At 40.8% G+C, this 10,296-nt stretch overlaps 1 protein-coding gene across 2 annotated transcripts in view; it reads right to left on the reverse strand.

Moving 5' to 3' along the window:
* The window catches only part of RCBTB2 (RCC1 and BTB domain containing protein 2), a 34,237-nt gene extending 27,861 nt beyond the window's left edge, over positions 1–6,376 (reverse strand). For both annotated transcript variants that reach the window (XM_027674373.1, XM_027674374.1), the window contains exon 1: positions 6,258–6,376. The gene's annotated coding sequence lies outside the window, so the exon portion shown is untranslated. The remainder of the gene's footprint in view (positions 1–6,257) is intronic.
* Positions 6,377–10,296: the final 3,920 nt, after the last annotated feature.

The following is a 10,296-nucleotide window of genomic DNA, read 5'->3' on the forward strand; positions in this document are numbered from 1 at the left end:
TATCTGGAATCCAAGAACAATTAAGAATCTGGACAGCATACTCTGGCAGTCTGAGTTTAGGTCTTGGAATCTGAAAGTTCTGACCCTCGTTTCAGTCCAACCATAATAGATCTTCGGGTAAATCACACATGCTTCTGCAGTACAGATAAGACTGAGCTAAGGAACATAAAAATACTAATTCTAACAGCCAAGCTCCATAAGCAGTCTAAGACCATTTAACCCTAAACATTTAAACTGGTTCACTGACTCATTAGAATGTAAACATTCTTGTAGATTCTCTCTCTAGGAACTTGGCAAGCAAACAAAAATTTTCAGAACTCCACTTAGTATTTCCTCCCACTTAACTTGAGCATTTATGAATCTCATCTGCCAAATCAAAGGTCTGTCTGCAGCTTCTTCCCCAAGAACTCTAACCACAGGCCTAGGAAAAGGAAAAAGTCACAGAAAAAATGCAACTTGATGAGACTTTTAGGAAAGGAACCTAACTTTCTCTATTCCTGATTTCTCAGCAGTTTCCTACTGGAGTAGTCATGACATGATGCTACCTTGTCCAAGCAATTTTGCAGGAGAGATAAGACCAGAAATATTGCCAACATGTGCTCTGATTGAATGGGTGACATTCCTTTCTAAGAAGAATATTTTCAAAATTATCTTCCTTTTTCATGTACATAATGTGACTCTTTGGGATGGTGCTGTGCAGGGCTAAGGGTTGGACTCGATAATCCTTGTGGGTCCCTTCCAACTCAGCATATTCTGTGATTCTCTGATTCTGTGAAATGTCACTACTTCACCCAGTGCTGACAATAAATTGACAGAACTCAGCTTGTCATTCATTCATTCCTCCATTGATGCAGCATTTTCCATAACCAAGAAATTGCAGACCTCGAGAAACAGCGACTGGTTGTTTGAAAAACTGCTGACTCCAACTAAAGCATAATCTTCTCTTCTTCCCTTCTTGCTTCATGACACCAGTCTGTGAATTCTTGGCTCCGGATGCAAGTTCCACTGTCTCCCTACTAATTGCACTAGAAAATCTACGTGCAGTTTAGAAGCTAGATCCAAGAAACTCTTAAAGCCAGGAATATTTAGTCTAAGAGACTGAACTCCTTGGCCTTGCAAGGTAGGCAACTGCTAGAGAAATTTGTAATTAAAACTATTTGAGATAAAACAGCTTTATTGTCTCAATCTCCAGAGGCAAAACTTTAGTCAGAAACATGTGGTCAGACACCACCTCTCTTTAGGCATGACATCCAGTTCCACCTGTTGGCTCCAGGGATGCACCTCCAGCATGACCCTACTGAAGTTTTCAGAGGTTCACCTACATGCAGTATGCTGTATTGGAGCTAGATGATTGAAGCCTATTTGCAAAGCCCTTCTTTCCAGTATCATCATCACCCCCAAACAAAAATTGGTTGCCATGAATAGAAGCAGTGAAGGATAAGATGTAAGCAACACACAAAAGAAACATGGGCACATGAAAAGCAAGGAAGATAGTGGGAATACTGTTCTGTTACCCACATTTAGCAACATCCTTCAATAGAGGTTCAATACACCTGCAATGAAGAGCAAATACATCAGCAAAAAACATTTCGAAAGAAGTGAGAAAATAGGATAGAAAACAGAGGGCATGATTTTTCAACTTTCCAATGGTTTAAAAATAAGTGTTAGGGTCTGGTGTGAAATTTCTGCTCTAAGTGACAAAATTGCTTTGAAAAATCATATATAGATTCCTGGGGATACCTTCCACTCACCTCCAAAAACTTTAATGTTGGGATTTTGGGCTAGCAAGACAATTTGATTTTTAGAAAGTCACCTAGGACTATTAAAAGTCCTATATGATGGTAAGACAAGTGCTCATATTAAGTTTCTTTATTTTTCTCATTACTATTCCAATTACTTTTTCCACTTTAGAACTGTTTATCACCATCATTGATGTAGAATGGTGGATTGTTTACCAGCCAGCAACAAAAATGGAAGCAACTGAAAAAAAATCATCATCACCCACAAGAAGGAAAATCTTTACAGCAGAAGCAAAAATAATCTTGTCTTGTTAAATAATCAAACATTTTGTCAGACAGTCTCTTGACAACAGGATGTCATTCCTGTATCTAAATCTAACCTAATGTAGTCTAATTTAACCAAAATATAACCTGAGATGCTAAAGAAAAACATTTGTTCACAATTTTTATGTGGCTGATCCAAGATTTTCAGAAAATTAACTTGAAAAGTTCTTTGTCTTTGCTGAATTGTTAACCAAACTATAAATACACTTCAGTTCCTGCAACCTATACATATACCAAACATAATAAAATACAAGTGATGCAACTGTTGGCTCTTGCTTATTTTAAATGCTACATAAAATTTTATTTACCATACAACTGATTTGGTAGAATTGAAAACTTATTCTTTATTTTGACTTTCCAACATGAAAGTTCAAGGAACCAGCTTTAGGGGGAAAAAATTATTTCAAAGACTTGATTTTAAAAGAACTTTATTAAAAATATTGACCATGTAACAGAACAAAACAATTCAAAATAATGCAGTAAATATGTGAAAGAAACAGCTATTATTTTTTTAACAAAGTTAAAGAATTGTAGTATGGAAACTATTAAAGCTTTAGGAACCTAAGAAACACTAACAGGTCATGCAGTTGTTCAGGATAAACCACGTACAAACTTCAGATGTCAGGTGCATTGTACCTCCATATGGAAGCCTGAATATCAGTTCCATGCCATAGGAACTGCATGCCTGGGAAGATCCCTTCTGTTACTGTGTAATCACAGACACTATACTGCATTAGCAGAAAAACAGCATGCAAATGCACACATTTTGTTATGCTCCCTCTAAGTAGATCTGACCTAGCCTAAATTGTTTGCAGCCTGAACCAGCCAAATGCTGAGCCATACATCAGGTCTAGCTGTCCTTTGACCTCACAGTCTGTTCTAGCTGTTAAAGAAGAAATATTGATAGTTTCTACAGTTCTAACCTTTAATCCCCTCCTTAGATGTCCACAGAAGGTCATTCTATCCTTAGACTAAATGCTGTGATTTATAAAATATATCTTCTTAAACATTCTAAACCTTAATAAAAAACCTAAACATAAGCATTACTAAACCACACCTGGCTTTCTTTCCTACATTCTTTGTTTGTTTCAGTTTAGCACAATCTGCACATTGGAGCCGTGGTCCGTGACAGTCTCCTGCCTGTCAGAAGGAAGGAGAAGAAGGCTACATATTGAGTCACCAAGATCTTTTTCAAGATGATGTCTAGAACAGCTCCAGCACGAATCTGGCTGTAGCATCCCTGTAACATTGGGTACTTGCCAGAGCACTTCCCACGAACCCAGCATGCAATGCCTGGGTGAGTGGGAGGATGGTGAAATCGTTCCCTGACACAAAGTCAGAATTTACCTAGGTATACACCTGAAACACACATATATAGAGGTATATACATCAAAAACACACACACATATGAATATCTAAAAAAAATTAATCATATATATATATATACACACACACAAATACACACACATCACAGGTATTACAAACCCAGAGCTAAGAATTCTGATAGTTTAAATTTTATAGTTATAGCTGTCTGCATGAAAAGATACTGTATGTTAGAAAAGACATACAATCTCTGTATATAAATTCTAAAAATCATCATGGCTAGGCTTCGCGAACGAAGATTTGGGAAGGGCTCTACCCACGTTTGTTATAAATTCTATAAACAGAATGTGTATATGAAGCCCAATTTTCTACCAGTAAATGACTCTGTAACTGTCCATTTCTGTATTTAACAGTCTTCTGATACTGGAACTGCTGAACTTTAAGTGGCGAGAGCATTGGATCAGATATAATACATAGAGGTTTCCCAACTCTTAAAAATAATTAAGGGACAAAATGTTATTCTTTGTGGTGTAAGTGTAGGCTTCTAATATTATTTCTACCCACTGGAGTAGTCTCCTCCAAACTGCAACAGATCACATGCATCATGATGCCAAGGTCATTTTATCTCAACTTTATCACTTAGTGGTCTTATTCCTATTATTGCTTTTATCTTACTTCTATCTACTTTAGTTACATGATTAAAGAAGCTTTAAAAAACAATTGTCTATAACTAACTGAGAATTACTTATGTCAATTCTCACTGTAGAACTGCACTTTACCTCTTAATTTTTATTTTGCTTAACTATCCTTTTTCTACTCTTTATTCCTAAAATCCTTTTTGAGATGGGCAGAAGTTGTTTTCATTAGATCTTTTCTCTTTTTTTGGATATAAATTCCAAATAGATTCTACCTTCAGCACAAAACAGCTTTGTACCCTCTTTACTTCTTCTAGGGCCCTCGGGATTCCAGTACAAACAACATCACTAATTAATCCTCCTGATTTTTCTAAGTTTGCCCATCTAAAATTGAGAATTTCAAACCTGTCTCTGTTTAGTCACATATTTTACTTCTATTTATTTAAAAATGTCCAAGATACAAGATCACAAACTAATAAACCAGCTCTTTCTGGAATTTTCCACACTGCTTACTGAGAGCAAGTCTAAAACAATTCAGTGCTCATGTGGTAAGCTTACAGCAGTTGTATGTAAGATCAACTGGATCGCTATACGCCCAAATGATGCTGTTATCCGTATCTATTGGTTGTTCAGCCTGGAAAAGACGGGGCTCCAGGGAGATCTCACTATGCTCTCTCAGTACCTAAAGAGGCCTTATAAAAAATGAGGGAGAGCAACTTTTCACAAAAGCAGACAGTGACAGGACAAGGCAGAATGGCTTTAAACTACAAGACGACAGAATTAGACTAGACGTTAGGAAGAAATTCTTTACTCAGAGGGTGGTGAGGGCACAAGGAGATTGCCAAGAAAAGTTGTGGGTGCCCCATCCCTGGGAGTGTGCCAGGCCAGGCTTGATGGGGCCCTGGGCAACCTGGTTTAGTGAGTGGCATCCATGGCAGGGGGTTGGAAGTAGATGAACTTTAAGGTCCCTTTGAACCTAAACCATTCTGTGATTCTATGATCTAAGAAAGAAATCCATCTGTGACATAATTCCTGATAGCATCTCTCAGTAAGTGATATTCTTATCCAAATCCAACTCCTGCAGTCTATGGCAGACACAATCAAAAGCTCTTATAATTTTATTTTCTCAAAGCAATGATACATATGCTTGACTCTTTTTTTATCCACACAATCTCTTCCTGCTACTTTATGGTCCATCACATCATTCACATCCCACACCATTCTGACATATTTATTTCTCATATCTGGACAGCATTACCTCTCCTACCCACATTCAGCAGAGCGTTTGATTCTCCACATTTCCTTTACCCCATGCTTGCGTTCATATCCTCCAACACAGAATCACAGAATCATAGAATGGTTTGGCTTGGAAGGGACCTTAAAGATCATCTAGTTCCAACCCCCCTGCCATGGGCAGGGACACCTTCCACTAGACCAGGCTGCCCCATCAGAGCCCCATCCAGCCTGGTCTTGAACACTTCCATGGATGGGGCATCCTCAACTTCTCTGGGCGACCTGTTCCAGTGCTTCGTCACCCTTACAGTAAATAATTTCTTCCTAATATCTAATCTAAACCTACTCTCTTTCAATTTGAGCTCACTCCCCCTTGTGCTGTCACTACATGCTCTTGTTAACAGTCTCTCCCTATTTTTTGTCAGTTCCCTTCAGGTACTGGAAGGACCATCAGTTCAGCCCAAATGGTTTCTGCTGCTGCACAAGCATGACTTCCTATAGACCTTACTCTGTTCATAACCGGGAGTAAAATCTTTTTACTAACTGTGCCCGATATTAGGAATCCACTTATATCAGAAATTTCACCTCCACAAGGAAACACGGTTCAATCTGCCCGTCTCCCACACAATTAACGGTCCCTGGTTTCCAAAGTATTCTCTCCTTAAAACCACAAATGGTCACCAAGCTCAGCTTGTCTAAGGTGCCGCCACCATCACTCTCCTGTGCACCTGCGGGCATCGGGAACCCCCAACCACACACACGTAACTCCTGTCAGAAGTGGAACACACGCACAGACACACAGCCCCCGCCTTCCCCGTTATCGGCCATTTCCAAACCCGGTGCCTGGGAGACGCAGCTCCGGGGAGCGCAGCACCACCCCGGCCCAGCACAGGCAGCGCCCTCCCCCTGCCCCGCTCCCCACCGACGGCCGCACGGGGAAGCGAAACACAGCGAAGGGGGGGGAGCCAACCCCCTTCCCTCCCCGCCGTCCGCCGCAGCTTACCTTCCTTCCCCGCAGGCGGCGACGGCTCCTCCTCCTCACTCCAATGAGCCAAGGGAAGATGCTGCCACGCTCAGGCGCCTCCTCACCGCGGGGGGAGAAGGGGAAGAGGAGGGAAGGGGGTTGGCACCTCTCAGGGATCCACCCACTGCAGCAGGAACCTGGAAAGCGGAGGCTTCTGTCCTGCAAGCCCGGCGGGGGAAGGGCTTCTGTCCCCGCGGCGGAGAGGCCGGCTGGCTGCTTGGGAATGCTGCAGGGGAGACCAGAACTCCCAAGGCCTTGTCCCTTGTGATGACGTCTGCTTTAGGAAGACATGGTCAGAGCGAGTACAGCGTCGAGGGAAACACCACTTACCTCCTCAGGATCACAGAAGCAATTAGGTTGAAAAAGACCTCTGAGATCATTGAGTCCAACCCATGACTGAGCACCATCATGACAACTAGACCATGGCACATCCAGTCTTTCCTTATACACCTCCAGGGACAGTGACTGCACCATTTCCCTGGGCAGCCCGTTCCAGGCTGTTGCCTGGGCCTAAGGACACATGGCAACAACACACGGCATGAGACCTACGGTCAAAGGCAAATGTTAGGGGAGTGTTAAATATTGCTATGCTGTTCCAGTGTGCAATCATTTTTTTTTTTCACAAAGGAAGTGGGAGAATATTAAGTATTCTTCTATTTCTCCTATGGCTTATGTTTAAAATTAAGCACTCCCAAAGAGGATAGACTTGATAAGCTTTCCTAAAAGCAACAACCTGCCTGTTTTGCTTGGTTATGTCTCTTACCTGAGTGTGATAATACCCTTCTATCTTGCTGTGGGGGAAATTCACAGAATCACAGAATATGCTGAGTTGGAAGGGACCCACAAGGATCATAAGGTCTGGGTCTGAAGTGAATGGCCCATATAGGGATTGAACCCACAACTTTGACATTATTAGCACCAGGCTCTAACCAACTGAGCTAGTCTTAGGGTCATTGAGTCCAACTCCTGGCCCTGCACAGGACTATCCCCAAGAGTAATACCATGTGCCTGAGCTTTAAGAAGCCAAACGCTTCTTGAACTCTGTCAAGCTTGGTGCTGTGACCACTGCCCTGGGGAGTCTGTTCCAGTGCCCAACCACCCTCTAGGTGAGGAACCTTTTTCTAATATCCCACCTAAACCTCCCCTGTCATAACTTCAGACCATTCTGTCAGATCTTGTCACTGGTCACCACAGAGAAGAGGTCAGTGCCTGCCCCTCCTCTTCCTCTCATGAAGAAGTTGTAGATTGCAATGAGGTCTCCCCTCAGTCTTCTCCAGACTTAACAGACCAAGTGACCTCAGCCACTCCTCATATGGCTTCCCCTCAAGGCCCTTCCCCATCTTTGTTGCCCTCCTTTGGACACTGTAAGAGCTTAATACCTTTATTATAATGTGGCACCCAAAACTGCACACAATATTCAAGGTGAGGCTGCACCAGTGCAGAGCAGAGCAGGACAATCCTCTCCCTCAACTAGCTGGTGATGCTGTGCCTGACGGCCTTGAAGACCTGCAATTCAGAGACCTTTGCTGTAGTATCCAGTGATATTGTTACATTTTTGCTGTGGAAACCTTATTCAGAAGGAGGAAGTTTGCTCTGGGGCTAAGGAACTAATATCCTATAAAATTAAATTCCTTTATCATCTAGGGAAGGTCTCAGGTTTTTTTGTGGGAATGACAGCCTCATAAGAATTTCTTGACATTTTAAAGATTGATATACTTGGATGCAAACCTTTGGCTGTCCAAAAATTAGGTTTGTGTAAGTAAAAGTAAAGTAGCAAAAACCTGTCCTCATAGTTACCAAAGGAGTAGAGACTCCATACTTGTATGTTCTCCCTACTTGCTACGTTGTGTGTGAGTCTCAATCACTAGACTACACGTGCCCTTGCATCCCATTCCTCACCTATTTAATGCATGATGTGCCTGTAGTGCTGTACACTGTAGACTACCAGTGTTCTTCCGTAATATGCTCCCCAAGGCTCACATGTTTTCGGCCACTGACTGCAGTGTTTTCTGGAGCCACTATCTCCTTTTAGTTTGTCAGCTATTTTTCACACTTCAGAATGCACTCAACTTCCTGTGCACGCATCCAGAATGCATTGTCATCTGCAAAGGTGTATGTTTACTGTTTTGTTGGCTCAGTCACTTTGGTTCCTCCAAGATGAGAGTATTTATTGTTTGGAGTGGTTTCTGCATTTCAAATTCATTCATCCATAATGATGTGTGTAAAGTGTGGGATGGAAGATAATGAATTTTTGGGGACTGGGCTCATTAAGGACTATGTGCCATTTCCAATAGTTTTGTTTTATCTTTGTGTAGAATAAAATGATTGCTCTGTAACACAAAACAACTTGTCTGTTACCATGTTACCTCCTCAGTTTTCTGTTTTCTTGCACACAGTTCAGGGGGAGAAATATTATCATAGAATCACAGAATGGTTTGAGTTGGAAGGAACCTTAAAGATTCTCTAGTTCCAACCCCCCTGCCATGGACAGGGACACCTTCCACTAGACCAGTTGGCTCAAAGCCCCACTCAGCCTAGCTGGATCTCAGATACATGTGTAAGTATAATAATATACTTGATACTTTCAGCCAAACAGACAGTGGTAACAGCACCCAGTGGAAGCTGAAGATATTGATTTTCAGATTGGCAGTAAAGAGTGATTGTCCCCTAAAACAAGTTTTATCTTAGGCTATGAGCTATATATTGATTCTTCAGTGCACATTTAAAAAAAGTATTGGATATTCTTCTAAAAGTTATGCTCTATTTAACTCAAAGTGCTGTGTACTATGTTAGGCTGAAGGTTACACTTACAAGCAGTGGAACAGATGGTGTATTTGATCCACTGAAACCAAATGCAGTTTGATACAGTGAAATCCTTAAATCTAGAAGCAATGGATGTAGATCTATAAGCAGAGAAACTGAATTCTGCAACATTTAGCTAAATGATTGAGTTCAGTGAACAACAGCTGAAAGTGTAACGCCAGAGGATGCAGAAGTGAAAAAGGCTAATTTCATTCCTGAATGTGCCAAGAGAGTAATCAGCAGTAGTTAAAAGGTAATTTGCATCCAGTAATTAGTATTTTAAGCCAGCTAGTAAGATGCTTCATATAATGGTGTTTTACACTTTGATAAGGAAGTTGAAAATGTGGTAGGCTGAATGAAATGATTAATAGTTTGAAAATAAGAGATAGCTAAAGAGATTATTTGTTTAGTTTATTGAAAATGGTTTATAAAAAACCATTGCAGTTTATAGCTTCCTTACAATGACAAAATATTAGGTACTGACTTGCATTTTAATTTAATGGAAAAAAAGACTTAAGAAGCAATGGAGAGAAATTAAAGCCTGAGGAATTCAAATCAGAAACGGGGCTCAAATTTCTGACAGTGAAAGTCTCCATTTTTTATGCCTTCAGGTAAAACCTGGTCTCATTATTTCTGCCTTTCCTTACATGCCAGTTCTTGAACTCCAGTCTCATTTTCTTCCTTTCATTTGAACTGTCTCCAGTTTGTTTTTCTTCTTTCCTAAATGTAATTCCAGATTTAGAACTCGGCAGCAATGGAAGGGAATTGGAATGGAAAGGAATGCTCATTGCAGGGCAGTTGGACCAGATGACCTTTAAAGGTCACTTCCAACACAAACTATTCTATGATTGTATGATTCTAATATGTGCCTGTCTCATCTTACAAACACTCTTATTGTTCTTTCCAGTATTTCTATTAATGACTTTGATGATGCTCATTATATTTTTGTTTGATATGAAGCTGGGAAGGACTGGCAGTGCACTGGAAGGCAGTCTAATTTTAGCTTATACAGTAGCAAAACAGGTAAACATCATACTAAGATGTTTAAAAATAGTATCCTAAGATAGAAAAGAAACATTGCCAAGTTCTGAGAAAATGCTGTTTCAAAGAGCAAGGAGAATTTTTGTTCACTGAATACTCAGGAGAAAAATTGAAGTAAAGGAGATTCAGCTTTGGCAATGGGGAAAACTGCTCTCACAGTGATAATAAGGAAGCT

This window comes from Neopelma chrysocephalum, unplaced genomic scaffold, assembly GCF_003984885.1.
Source record: "Neopelma chrysocephalum unplaced genomic scaffold, ASM398488v2 Primary Assembly neopelma1_25, whole genome shotgun sequence".
NCBI classification, from domain to species: domain Eukaryota; kingdom Metazoa; phylum Chordata; class Aves; order Passeriformes; family Pipridae; genus Neopelma; species Neopelma chrysocephalum.